This window comes from Prionailurus bengalensis, chromosome A2, assembly GCF_016509475.1.
Source record: "Prionailurus bengalensis isolate Pbe53 chromosome A2, Fcat_Pben_1.1_paternal_pri, whole genome shotgun sequence".
Taxonomy (NCBI): Eukaryota; Metazoa; Chordata; class Mammalia; order Carnivora; family Felidae; genus Prionailurus; species Prionailurus bengalensis.
This window is the reverse complement of record NC_057348.1, coordinates 119,554,882-119,569,362: the sequence shown is the minus strand read 5'-3', so window position 1 is coordinate 119,569,362 and position 14,481 is coordinate 119,554,882. Positions and strand designations below refer to the sequence as shown.

The following is a 14,481-nucleotide window of genomic DNA, read 5'->3' as shown; positions in this document are numbered from 1 at the left end:
GCATAGCCTTGTTTTGCTGGCTTTGTCCATACCTAGTAATGTATGTACCCTCAACTCTAAAGACTTGTTCCAAGCTTTTCTGGGGATCCATCAGAAGTTTATGCTTAACATGTGCTAAAAAAATGTCTGGTTATGAGCCATGTCACTCCAAACCTACCAGCTCCCATAGGGTCCCACTACTACCTGCCCTGGGTGCTGCCTTCTTGATAGGTTTACCTACTATTACAGGTTGAACTGTGCTCCCCCCAAATCTCCAGTACCCTGAAATGTGATCTTATTTGGAAATAAACTCTTTACAGTGGTAATCAAGTTAAAATGAGGTCCTTAGAGTGGGCCCTAATCCAATAGGACTAGTGTCCTTATAAAAAGGAGAAATTCACACACAGAGACAGAAGGGCACAGGAGGAAGATGATGTGAAGAGATACAAAAAAGAACACATCCATCTATGAGCCGAAATGAGACACTTAGAAACATTGCCCCTCACAGCCCTCAAAAGGAACCAACCCTACTGACACCGTGACTTTGGAAATCTCGAAAATAAATTTCTGAAAGCCACTCAGTCTGTGGTGCTTTGTTAACAGCGGCCTTAGGAAAGGAATATGTGTAGCTGTGCACTGGACCCTGCTGGGGCCTCAGCTGTGGTTGCTTTGGAGGGGTCGCTGCCTCTCTCTTCGGAGAGGCTACTCTCTGATATAAATTATCAAAACTGCACTGCCTATAACCCAATGACCAACTGTGCCACCGTTTGTAGTTACAGTTGCTCTTGGAATGTCTAGTCACAGCTATTTTCTGCTCTCCATCAAGGACTCGGACTCAAGTCCAAGGCAGAAACCCTCCAGTCCTCTACTGCCACAAAGGACAATCCAGGCTTCCATACTGGGTCAATCTTATCCCGCCAGGCTCCCTCTCTCCTTAGGATGAGTAGGGACTCTTCCCTCCCCTCATCTTCCAGAAATCAATCCCCTAGTCATATTGATAAAAACCATCTCTTCAATGGTTTTTAAATCTGGCACCATTGTAGCTAAGCCACCATCACCTCTTGCCTGGACAATCACACTAACCCCCTGACTGGGCTTCCTGCCTCCAGGCTTGCATGCTCACAATACTCTATCGCAGAGACCTTTTTGGTGTCTGTCCTACGGGTAAGTTCTGGGAGGAGAGGGACTCTGGTTTTGATCACCTATCCCCAGTTCTTGGTGCATAACGGGTGCTCGGTAAATATCTAATAAAGGAAGGGTAAAATGGAAAGAGAGAGAAAGGGAGGAAGGAAGCCAGGGACGGAGGGAGGGAAGTGTGGGCTTATACGCCCTTACATAAACTACAAGTCTATCTCTTTTCATTTGAGCAGATCCTTGCACTGAGAAAGGCAACCAAGTCAATACAAACAGATAATCCCAAATGGTGTGGTTTTCAAACGAAATGACACGGCTTTCTATACATAGGGCCCATCAAGATGCAAGCCAGTCTCCAAAAAAAAAAAAAAAGGCATTTAGGGCTATGCGACTAGCTGTTGTCTTCCCTGGATTATCCTATGTATTAGAATCGCATTACACACCTGTCACCTCTCTGCATCGATCAGAAACACACGAGTCCTCTTTAAATGTTTGCTCTTCCCACTGAGGCACTAAAGCTGCTACACCTAACTTTGAAAAAGTGGTCCACGCGTTCTATTTCTCCATCTGGAGAATGGGTACATTGAAACCCTCTCCCTCCCCCCCCCTTTTTTTTAATCGTGTTAAAGTACACACGACAAAGAATTCACTATTAACTATTTTTAAGTGTATCCTTCCGTAGTGGCAGTAAGTCTTACACTGTTACGCAACCAATCCCCAGAATCCCCTCTTTTTTTGAAACAAACATTAAATAACTAAAAACCATGTAAAGGAACATAAGACTTCCTACACAGACCATCCTAAAATATCTGCTAAATGTTAAATAAAGATACAGCATCCCATGTGCAACCTTCCTTTTAAAGATACTGTAGTTGTTGTGCTTTACGGGGGGGGGGGGGGGGGGGGAGGCACATTTCCTCGAAAGGGTAAAAATGACCCTTGGGTGAAAGGGTTAACCTGTCTGTCTTAAGGCTGTCCCTTCCAAAGGGCATGTCAAATAATGACATGCAGTTTTTTTCTCCCTGATTTCTGCGAGTGCTTCTAAGGCACATGAAAAAAAACCAAAAAAAAAAAAAAGGTACATCTTTGCCAGTGCTGCCTCCATTCAATGAGCAGACATCACTGTTTTGTTTTGTTTTGTTTTGTTTTTTTAATGTTTTGAATGGTTGGGAGATTAGCATGGGTATTTAACAAAAAGCGCAATTTCAAATTACATGCTTCTTCATGGTGCCAAAACTCTGCGCACCGTCATCTGCGATGACGTCCACCGGCACGGCATTAAGAACGGTGGTCGTTAGTCATCTGGCTTTGCAAAAGCTGGAAGATGAAATTGTAAACAGCGTGTGCTGGGACAGGCCATATTAGAAAAGAGGAGTGTCTTAAATATGGTTTCAATTTTTTTTTTAACCTCGCAATACCTTTTAATCAACCATGCGTGTGTCTAAATCAATGTGACCCATAGATACTTGCTCAAAAGAGGAACAATTTATCCGTGGGCATCCCAAGAAAGATGATAATCACCTCCTGGTCTGCCCTGGCAGAGGTTTTTATTTATATACAAGCTTGACCACCATAACCACATATATGTGTGGATATTAGAGTTGTTTTCACGTTAGTAGAATGCCTAGAAAAAGATCCAAAATAACCCCTCCCTGGCACTAGTCACAGATTGCACTATTAATCACGGCTTGTATCTCATGCATGAAAGACCTAGAGGTGCAGACAGAAACTGCACATGGCTAAGTCCAACCCCAGTCATTACTGGGAGAAAACAAATGCCAAATACCCAAAAGCAGATGACTCAGGCCAAGTGTGAAGACAGTACACTGGTAAAACAAGAGCTAAAATGTTTTACTCAAGATAATTCAGGAGCTATCTGTCTTGCTTAGTGAATGAATACCCAAAACCCTTTACTTTCAATCCCCAAAAGAGTTGAACAACTCACATCTTTAATCTCACCATCCTTCCACAAAGTCCTCAAAAGTCAATCACAAATTAGCCTTAGAGAAAGTTTCCCTAGATACCACTGAAAATACGGGTTTGTAACAGATGTCTCTGTGCAACTTTCAGAATAGGTCTCATGTGAAGAGGCTGACATACCCAAATGTATTTGTTAATCAGTCCGGATACACACAGCCTGGAGCTGGGAAGCAAAAGTTATTAGCAGAGACATCATTTAAGTACAAGTAACGCATGCAAAAGCATCAGGAAAAAAAAAAAGTTATTTGTAAACTCAAAGACAAATGCAATCATACACACAATTGGCAAATCGCCACCTGGAAACCACCCAGAACAGTGCTTATCTTTAGGTACTAATAAATGGGAGTGCTTGCCTCACCCCCTTCTAATGAATGAACACGATGCCCCGCCTTGTCAATCCTTCAGTTTCTTCTAATGAAAGGAGGGTAAAATTTTCCTAATGAATGGAATGACCTGACAGAAAACACAAATACTACCATCACAAAATGTAGAGGAAACGCGCCAGTTTGTACCAAAAATGGTTGTAAGGCATGTTTAGAAAGCACGTGGCCACATAGACACGTACTTGGAAACACACTGCTATGCAGGGGATAAGGAGAGAGGTTTGGGGTGGAATGACTCACGAATTCGGGAATGCAGAGGTTTTCAGCAGCACCAAGTCACAAGAGACCGTCCCTGAGATCTCTCCTCCCCTCCACAAACAATACTCGTTGTTGACTTGGAAAGAAGATGGGTGAGGAGTGTGGAAATCATTGTTTTTAATTTTGGGTTCTTTGCGTCCCTTAACTGTCCCTTAACGCACAAACTGACACGCCGTTAAACATTTATCAAAAGAGAACACGCTGATGTGCCTTGGGAAATACTGATTCTTCTAATACTTTAAAGGATGGCAACTAGAAAGAACTGTTACTAACTTCTTGACGTGAGCAAAGGGCAAGTTTGGTCTCTGCAATGACACAAAGCTTATTTAAAAGCTTAGAGGAAAACACAAGGGGACCCAGCTGTCTCAAACGAAGTAAGATTCTCCCTCCAGAAAGAGCTAAAGGAGAGTAGTAGCTGAGGCAAAGAAGTAAGCTGGCAAAACCACTGAAATGTGGTGATCTTGGCCTTCTCCAAAATGGAGGATTTCTAAGAGGCTGCATGCAAACCCAATCGTAATATTTTGGGGAAAGATAACCATTTAAGATATTTGAAACTCCTACAAAACTGAGTTCATCTGTGGCTCAAAGAATCCTCTTCTAAATTATTCAATCTGTACATTTTAATGTTTTTAATGTTTATTTTTGAGAGAGAGACAGAGACAGAGCATGAGTGGGGGAGGAGGAGAGAGAGACAGAGACAGACAGAGACACAGAATCCAAAACAGGCTCCGGGCTCTGAGCTGTCAGCACAGAGCCCGATGCAGGGTTCAAACTCAGGAGCTGCGAGACCACGACCTGAGCCGAAGTCGGACGCCCAACTGACTGAGCCAGCCAGGCGCCCCTGGACGTTTTAATTTTTATTGATTATATCTCCTTAAATATGTTTTGTCGCGTGCCTACAACAACTACTGGTTAATCTCAAACTCTGAATGCTTTACTGCAGTCCCTTTCCGTCAATAGATCATAGAATATGAGAACAAAAGACACCGTGGAGATCAGATAGAATTGCAGGTCCCAAACCTGGCCACACTTTAGAAACACTTTAGGAGCTTTTAAAAAATACAAAGGCCCAGGCCCCCACCCAAAAACCGATCAAATCAGAATCGGGGGTGGGGAATCGGTATTGGCCTTTTTTTTTATAAACTCCATGGGTGGTTCTGTTGGGCTGCCAGATGAAGAACCATTGAAACAGAGTCCAGATTCGCATTGCCTGACACCATTGTCACTTGATGACATGTGCCTGCAGAGCACTTGAACTGTGACTGGTCTGAACTGAGATGCGTGACCAATAACCAGATTTCAAAGATTCAGTACCAATAGCAACAACAAAAGCGCAAAATATCTCATCAACATTTTCATATTGATCATACGCTGAAATGATAATATCTCAGATATACTGGATTAAATTAAATGTTATTAAAAAATTAACTGTTGCTTGGGGCGCCTGGGTGGCTCAGTCGGTTAAAGGGCCAACTCTTTGATATCAGCTCAGGTCGAGATATCGATATCGCAGTGGTGAGATCTAGCCAGAGTAGGGCTCTGTGCTCAGCGTGGAGCCTGCTTAGCTCTGCCCCCACCCCCGCCCCCCACCCAGCCTCCCCTGTGCATGTGTGTGTGCACTCTCTCTCAAAATATATAAATGAATTTTTAAAAATTCCCTGTTTCTTTTTGCCTCTTTAATGTGGCTACTAGAACATTTTAATTACATAGGTGGCTTGTATTTATGGTTCCCACTGTTGGACAGAGCTGGTCAAAACTAATACTCTTTTCTCACAAACAGAGAAACTGAGGCAGAGAAGCATAATGAATTGAAGGCAGCACTTAGGGGATTCCCTCTTCCAGTGTCAGGCTTTTCCTGTTGCCATAAAACATACTGTTTGGCAGAGTTATGACAGGGCCTTTGAGCCATCCATCGGATTTCAAATCTTTCTCGCTCTTGTCTTGCTAATTATTTCTTCTAAGATTTGATATGAAAATCTACTTCCCTTATGGAAAAATGTTCCCTCTCCCATTCTACACACACTTGTGACCTGGTATTGCAGGGTTACTCTGGAAGCAGAGTCACCAGAATGAATACTCAAAAATAAATCTAGAAAAACATTAGCATAAGAAAAATGCAGAGAATGGACCATTAAGGCTTTTAAGATGTAGATAGTTGAGCTCTAGCTTGGGAATGTCTTACCATTACCATGTGGTAGTTTAATAAATAACCGGCATTCTGAAAGCCATCTTCAACACAGCCGGCAGTCCCTGCTCAGAAGTGAGCAGTTTGAGAATTGAGCATATTGTCTTTCCTCCCAGAAGGCAGTGTTTTTCTGGACAAGGCTGTCATTGCAGGAAGGCAAATCAGGCTGTTCATAATGGTATGCCACAGCATACCTAGGTACCCTGGTGGAAACAGATTTGATCCTCAATGCCTTCTATCCTCTGGTGCACAGATCAGTACCTGGTCATTCAGAGGCCAAACAGTGTCGTCGCCTACTTAAGAGAAGAAGATCTTGTTTTGATAAAGTGATAGGCCCCTACCAGGCCTGGCAAATGGAGCTAAATGTATTTCTTCTTATAATCAGCTAATTCAAGCAAAAACAAAGATGTTTTTTGTTGCATGTGGTTTTCCCCCTTGGGAAGCCAGCAGAGAGAATTGCATAAAATTGGCTGAAAAGTGTTGTATTTGAGGAATCATGCAACACAGGGGCTCCTCAGTGTAATAAAAGAATAAAAGAGACCTGAATTCTGATATAAAGTGTTCATGCAAAGAGCTGGAAAGGAAACCTACGGGTCAAGCCAAATAACACATACAGTAGATGCATTCAAGATTTCTATTGAGATATTCTTGTTCCCCATCCTAAATACAGCATAACCTAAATGTCATCTTAAATCAGATGTGTGGTGCTCTGGAGCCCCCTATGTTGCATGCGTGATTTCTATTAGCTGTGATTAGTCAAGTTTTGCCAGTCAAACCTCAAAGAGCATACTTCTAGACGCAATTCACTTCTGATGTAATATTCACCTCCAAATACTCTCGTATACTTCTAGACGCAACTCACTTCTGATGTAATATTCACCTCCAAATACTCTCGTATATACCAACCTGGGAAGATAATATATGAGAGAGAGGTTCTGGGCAAAAGTACATCTGCCAGAATGAAAATAGCACTCGTGGCTCTATTCGACAGAAAAAAGGTTATTTAACTTTAAATAATTGCTCGGATCCCTTCTTCAAAGGTGATAAAGAAAAAAAGGAAGTGACAAAAGTGACTGCCTTATTCTAAAATGGTCTTTTGGACCATCTTTAAGTTCTGCCTGGTTTTTAGTCTCAAATCAAATCGGGAGGGTACAGTTTAACAGGGCATGTCTAATAATAACGGTGAAATGAGAAGAATGGTTTTCCAATAAGGAGGTCAATGTGAAAAAAAAATTAACGTTACAGATCTATCAGAATAAACAGAATAGAAACTACAGTTTTTACAGTCAGGGCATTCATTCAAAATATCTGATAAAAAAAAAAGTTGTCTTTGAAAGGTTACGGATCAAAAGGCTTAAAAAGAGCACAGCATCCAAAGCCATAGGTAATGTTTCATTCATGACCAGGGTATTTATGGTGGCCTGGCTCATGGAAAGAGAACTCGGCCCGGAGGCAGGGACTCCGCTTTTAGGCTCAGTTTGGTACTCTCTAGCTCTGGGCTTCGGTGAGCCCAGGGACCAGGCCTTAGGTTCTCCCCCGAGGAGTGATGAGGTTGGTCTGTCAGTGAGAAGGCCTCCCCAGCTCCAGCTCTCTATATGCCACAACAAGCCTCTCTATCTCACCATCAGCATCCTTGGTCCAGAAGGCATTCTTACTCTCCAAGGTTAGTTCAAGCCAAATGCCAACATGGTAGTTTTCAATCCTGGTTCATTTTTGGGTGGAGATTAGAAATGTAAACCTTGAAGAAAGAGAAGGAAGCGACTACAATATGTGTTTTTAAAGTGTTAAGTTGATTCTGATCAATTTCTCAGAACACAGAAAGAAGCAACAGTGTGAGCTTCAAGGAAAGAAACACAAGAATGCCAAAATAGCATGCATTCAGACATTTACCCAAACTTTCTAAATTTTATTTTCAAAGTCCCAGAGTCTCAAGATGAGCTTCAAAAATTTTACTCTCGTTTCTGGCGTACTGTTATCACTACCTGAAAATTTATAAAAGCCCTCTCTCTCTCTTTTTCTCTTATGTTAAATCCATGATTTGTGATTCCCAACAATGGAATACTAATGGATCCTCAAAATCACGAATTGCCGATCTTTTCCTAATTATAAAGTGTAAGAACTTTTTAGGGAAAACATTAAACATGATGTCACTTTTAAAGTGTCAGAGTTTCTATTTAAAGCAATGTCACAAAGCAGATAGCTTATTTAGTTTACAAATAGCGATACACAAAGGTTCTTTAAGTCTGCTTAGCATATCCAAAAGTGCTTCTTTCTCACACTTAAATGTTTAAGGCTATCGCCTCCCAGTTTATTACCTTATCTCAACTGCATAATGTTCTTAAATAGCATTCAGAGAGATAGTACTAGATTTAAATTTTTAAACACTAATTTATAAAAAGCATTGGTAGATTCCCATAATACAGCTGGTAGTCAAACTGGACAAGATAATGAATTGACTGAGATCATTGTTCCATCTTCATCCAAGAAAGCTGCCTCTAAAAAAAGATCTTAAATTGCTGTAGAAATCCAATTTGTAAGAAGCAAAAGAAGCGTATAGATGGGAAACACCAGCCATGATCACATTAATTTTGTGACTAACAGCACTGCTTTGAAGTGAAGAAGGAGAAAAAAAGATGACAAACATAATAAGTCCACTCAGATCCCCAATTTTAATCTAACCACGCAAGCAGAAGAAAACCAACTACAAAGTTCACGTCTTGAGGATACAGCAAACATCGCCTTCCCACAGAACAATTTTCAGCTTAATAAGAAATGAACTCCAATGCTAAGGAAATACTATAGGACAGTGATGTACCGTTGCTAAAAGGCAAATTAGTAAGAAATCAGGAGACCAGGAACTTGACATTGGTACAAATAGCAAGGAAAGTCCATGATTAATTGGTTTTGAATCTGCAGGTGTGGGAACCTGAGAGTTAGTTGTATGAAAATCTTCAATCTACTGTAATTGAAAAGCTATACAGGAAAAGTCTCTCTGGCAAACTACCATTCAATTAACCTCCTATTCAAATAAAAGCTGCAATGTCACAGAGGAGTTTCCATGCTTTTATGGGAACGTTCTAATAAACTCTCTACTTATGTAGAAACTATATAGGGTCACAACTGACTTCTTATTGACAGGCAGTTTATGGATATCAGCAATTTACATTCAGAAACAGCTTGAAGATATGTCAATTGAGCAAACATGCTTATCCTCAGTCAAGTTGAAAAATACAAGTTGTTACGCATCAGTTAGGATTTGAAAATAACAGGTTTATATGAAATGCTACAAGCAAAGGAAAATGAGGACATTTATAGGGAAGGAAAATGAGGACATTTACAGGGAAGCACAAGCGAGTTCTATTATTTTCTTTTTAAGTTTTAAAACTAAAGTAATAGCGTAATAGCTGATATTCAATCAACAGCATCCTATTTCAAAGGGAATACATATCTAGGTTTGTATGTGGGAAATGTTTTTTTTTGTTTTATTTCCATTTTTAGGTTTCTTTTTTAAAAACGCCTTCCTTATTAAAACTTAAGTACTTATTAAAGTGATTCATGAAGGCCCATGGAAAAAGGAATTTTTACCTGACACATTATTTAACATGCTTCATAGCAGTTAGAACCTACTGCAGTTCACATGCTCATGAACATTATTTTACCCAGGAAATAATGGTCTTATTCACACACACACACACACACACACACACACGCGCACGCGCACACACACACACACACACACACACACACACACACATACCTTCCACACAAAATGCTATACCAAGTCCCAGGAAACTGACAAAGGCAATATTAAAATTCAGTGTGAAGTAAGAATTCCATTTCTGCATTTCATCTATGAAGATACAGGACCGGCCTCATTTAACCAACTGCAAAGTTCCTTTCTGCTTCATAAGCATAAGAAACATCATCTTACCATTATCTGTAGAATAAAATCAGCAACGTGTTGCTTCCTGCAGTCACCAAATCAGGTTTTTTTCTTCCTTTCTTTCTAGTAACTTCTTTTTCACCAGCAAGATTAGGAAGAAAATAAAGCTTTGAGGATTTGCCTCAGAATATCAGACCACAGATTGTGAAACTAGCTCTTAGTCAAAAAGAAGAAGAGGAGGAGGAGGAGGAGGAGGAGGAGGAGGAAGAGAAGCAGGTCTGCTATTTTACAATCACTTCTGCAATCCAGGGGTACCTCCTGGCCTCCGGTACCTCCTTTCCTCCCTCGTTCGCTAAGTTTCTTTTAGTAATGAGCCTAATTTTTCCAGTAGCCTTGAACTCCCCCGATTTGACTGACATGGAAAATGTGACTAAAAACTTGTAGAACTGTCTAGCCTCCAAGCCTACACAGAATCAACTTTGTTGGAAGTGTGGAAGAACCCCTCGCAAGCAGCTACTTGCTCCTCGCGACTCCTGCACTCCACCGCACACAACACCAAATAACAGTGCGCCATCTAGCTAGCAAGTTGCACTCTCCATTCTAGAAGGGGGGACGGACACCTTCAAACCCTGGGAGTTAAGAACTTGTCAGGGTTCAGCTGCTCTGAAGGTCCAATTGTTTATTTAAATAAAAAAAAATATCGCTACTGAGATAATCCACATCGAGTGGATATGGGAAAATTTAGGTTATAATGGCACTACAAACTTTTACATCTAACTTTGATTTACAAGATAAAAGCAAGTTTTAAATTAAAAGGGCTTTCTGTTAATAGAGCTTATTATTCTGAAGACGGGGAATGATTTTCTTCGAAAGTTGTCCCTGGGTGCATGCCTATTATCTTTGCTTTTCCCCTTCCACTAATGAGCATTTATCTAAAGAGCCTGTTAATCCTCTGATGTGTGCTTCTGGTCAGAGGTAACAGTTTGAATAAAACCACTAATCACTGATCACTAAATCACTGATCATTAATCACACTCTCCAGTGCTGGTGACCCGGGCCATTTTTTCCTTGAGGTCTATACATCACAAACAAGAAGTTTCACATTTTAGATGCACATGTATTCTGCAGGGGTTATACTATTTCATCTCTAGAGGTGAATAAATAATAAATACAGCCGCAAACTTGGGGAAGGATGTCAATTAGACCCCAGACACAAGTTTCACAACTGCCTTCCCCGCAGCATGGCTGCTTGAAGAAAGTGGATCTGATTATAATAAAACATGTGTGTTCTTCAAGAAATTCCCACATACTCGGAATATAAATGTTCCTCAATTTAGCTTCCGCCAACTTCAAATCAGAGAGCACCCAGATCCTCTGCGCCGCTCAATCCAAAACTCTGTCAGGAGGTCTTTTTATTTGATTTCTGCTGCTTACACACACACACACACACACACACACACACACACACACCCTCCCCCACCACTTCTTTTTACTTTTATCCCTTAAACGCGTCACACGCAGTGTTTTCACTTCAACTGCCAGATACTAAGATTCTGACTCAATTCAGTGACTTATGTATTTAGATTTCCTCTTCAAATATAGAAACTTAAGGTTAAGAGAAAGAAAAGCATCCACCAGTTTATTGTGAGGTACTTCGGGTTCAGTGACTCACATTCCCTCGCTTTGTAAACGAAACGTTTAACTCTTGATTCGTTCAGCTAAATTTGATTTAGTCAGCACCCTCACTTCTTGGCCTTCCCTCTTCCGCTAAACGGTTGGAGGAAGGCGCTACGTAAAATTAAGTACTTTATTTGCAGTGGGTGTGTGGTTTTCCTAAGTCACCACAGGGACGTAGTATTATCCTAACGACTCTAAACATTTCTTGAGATGCCTTTTCTATCAGGACAGAGCAGTTGCGCCTTGGGGAAGAGGGCTCGCTGGTGCCTTCCTTAAATAACAGAAAGGGGCAGATTGCGTGTGCGGCGATCAGGTACTATGCTCCCTTCAGACCCCAGAAGCTCTTACCGCACTCTGGGGACAGTGATCGCCCCGGGGAAAGCAGTAGAAGGCAGAGGCGGAGCCAGAGTGATAACGGTGTGGGCGGGGGAGGGGGCAGAGAAGGAGGGGTACCGGAGGAGAGGGCAATAAAGATGCCCAGGGAATGGGCGACTGTACGAGTCTGCTGGGGGAGGTCGGGGGGGGGGGGGGTTGGAAAAGCAGAGTTGCTTTGTCAGCATTTCTAAACCCCGAACTCTTGAGTATCTGAAGCTGTTAATCAAACACTTACTGGCCTGCAGAATGACGTAATGGACCTGTATCCAGCCTTTATTCCTTGACACATGTCAGAGAGGGAGGGAAAAATAAAAATCGAACACACTCTGAGGACTCTGACAACGCCACCTACAAGCAACCCACTCCAGTTCCTGGCCTTGAACGAGCATCAAGTGGGGGGGTGGCACCCGTTCAGGGAAAGTTGGGGAGGGGGTGGACAAGGTCTGGGGCTTTATCTACCGGATACTCCCTCCCCCAGGAAGTAATTCTATGGCAAAGAAGAAGCGGGATGCAGCTGCCGGGAGAAAACGTGTCCTTGGTTCCTTCGCGCCTCTTTGCCCCTCTAAGAACTTCATGAAAAGTTTAAGTGGTTGCGTGGAGAAATCTGCAGGAGAGGAAGGCTCCGCCGCCGGGTCCCGGGAACTGCCACCGCGCTGCCGCGGCAAAACCCGGAGCTGTCATTTGGGGCAGCGGCGGGGAAGAGGTAATGATGCCAGCGAGAACCGGACGGAGGCAGGAGACGACTGCAGGACTGAAAGCGAACAGAGCCGCGCCACTCTCGAGCCTTCCGCGCCTGGGGCGAAAGCCAAGTGCCCTTCAAGGGCCACGTCCCCTCCCCCGGCGCGCGCGCCCACCAGCTGCGGCGGGCCGCCCTGCGGGAGAGGTGGCAGCAGCAGGCTCGGCACCGGGAGGGAGCGAGCGCCCCGCGCGCCCGCCCGCCCCCTAGGTGACCCGGCGTCCTCGCCGCGCCCGCTGGAAGTTTGCAAACTTTCTCCGGGGGTTCCGCCGCATCACCGGGAAGTTGGGGACGCGGGGGGAGGTTCCTGGCTCGCCGTCTCCGCTGCCACCGCCGCTGCCTCCGCTCGACCGCACTTCTGGAGGGTTCCGCACCTTGCCAGGTCTCTGGAGGCAAACACACACCCCCGATTCATAACTGTTCCCCGTGTCAGGGAAACACACGCGCGTTCCCACACACGCACCACGCCGGGGAAGACACGGCGCTCGCTCCACGTTAGCATCCCTCCAGTCGCACGGCGCGGCGGCCACTGAGACGCGCTCCAGAACCGACACGGCGTGGGGTCTCTGGGGTGGCCTCAGGACACAACAGAATTCCACAGTCCACCAGCATTTGGGGCCGGACTTCCCTCTGGTCCGCCAAAGTGTTTACAAACACAGATCACCCTCCAAAAAAAAAAAAAAATGCATCGCATCTTCCCTACGCCTTGCCCTGTGACCTGCCCACTGGACCAAGTAATCTCGCGGCTGCTGCCGAGAACCAACCCCTGCAAACCAAGTACGCTCCCGAGATGGCTCCCGCGGCAAGTGCAACAAAAGTAGCTAAATGCAAAAGCCCCAGAAGTGGCCGAGCCGTATTTTTAGGAACTTACCAAACAAGTGTGGAGAAGGCAAGAGCGGAGCCCGGGTGAAGGGACCACGTTGGACTGAGCAAAGATTACAATACATTCTATTTAGAGTGCATTACATCACCCCCCCGGTGACGTCACGTGGGATTCCTGAACTTCTAAATCATTGCGGTCCGCGGGGGAGGGAGAGGAGGGGCGGGGCCGGCGCGCCAAGGGGGTGGGCCCCGCCCCGGCCCCGCCTCGCCCCCGCCCTCCCCCCCTGCCCCCCCAAGAGCGGACCCTGGTGCACCCGCCGGGGAGCGGCGGCCGCGGCGGCGACCGCGCAAGCAACAGCTTGCAGAGCCCAGCGCCGTGTGACACGGCTCCCTGACATTAGTGGTGTGAGTCAGCTTGGAAACAATCCTCACGGTTTCAGACAGGACCACGGAGGAGGCACGGACACAGGCTCTCCAAGGAGGGCCTGGTATCGTTTGAAAGATGTGGGGATGGGACAGGGGGGTGGGGGGCTGAGGGGGTGCCAAAGGGTGCGGGGAAGAGACTTTCTACAAACACAAATGCAGAACGCTGCCCCCTTCCCCCACCAGCAGATGTCCACCTCCTTTTTGCCTGCGACAGTCGTGACCTCATTAGAGTGTTCCCTGAATCCTGGCTTCCCAGAACACTCACTCGGCACCCCTTTTCACCATCCCCTACGCCGCCTCACCTCCAAGGGAATAACTTCTTTACTGTGTGCACCCTCACAAGGAATACACAGCCCCCACCCTTTCCAAGCCCCCTGCTTCGTGTGTCTGAGAAGCTGGAGGGGAGATAGTTTCTCCAGGAGGCGAAAGGTGAATCACAGCTAGAGCCAAGTGATGAGCCTGATTTAGACTCAACGTCAGAGCCGGAAGGGCCCTTGGCGAACACTTCCAGAGCCTCCTCTGTAACTCGCCCAAGCTCACAGGCTGGCAAGTGGCAGAGCCGGAGCCAGAATGCAGGATCCGGGCGTCTGGTCTGCAGTATCTTCCTGACAGCTCCGTTGAGGGAGGGAGCCTGACGTTTTCA

General features: G+C 44.7%; 1 protein-coding gene across 2 annotated transcripts in view; it reads right to left on the bottom strand.

Annotated features, from left to right (window-relative positions):
• CREB5 (cAMP responsive element binding protein 5) overlaps window positions 1–13,560 on the bottom strand; it is a 401,666-nt gene extending 388,106 nt beyond the window's left edge. The window contains exon 1 of one of the 2 annotated variants that reach the window (XM_043589166.1): window positions 13,462–13,560. The gene's annotated coding sequence lies outside the window, so the exon portion shown is untranslated. The remainder of the gene's footprint in view (window positions 1–13,461) is intronic. The other variant, XM_043589165.1, reaches the window with a different exon arrangement.
• Window positions 13,561–14,481: the final 921 nt, after the last annotated feature.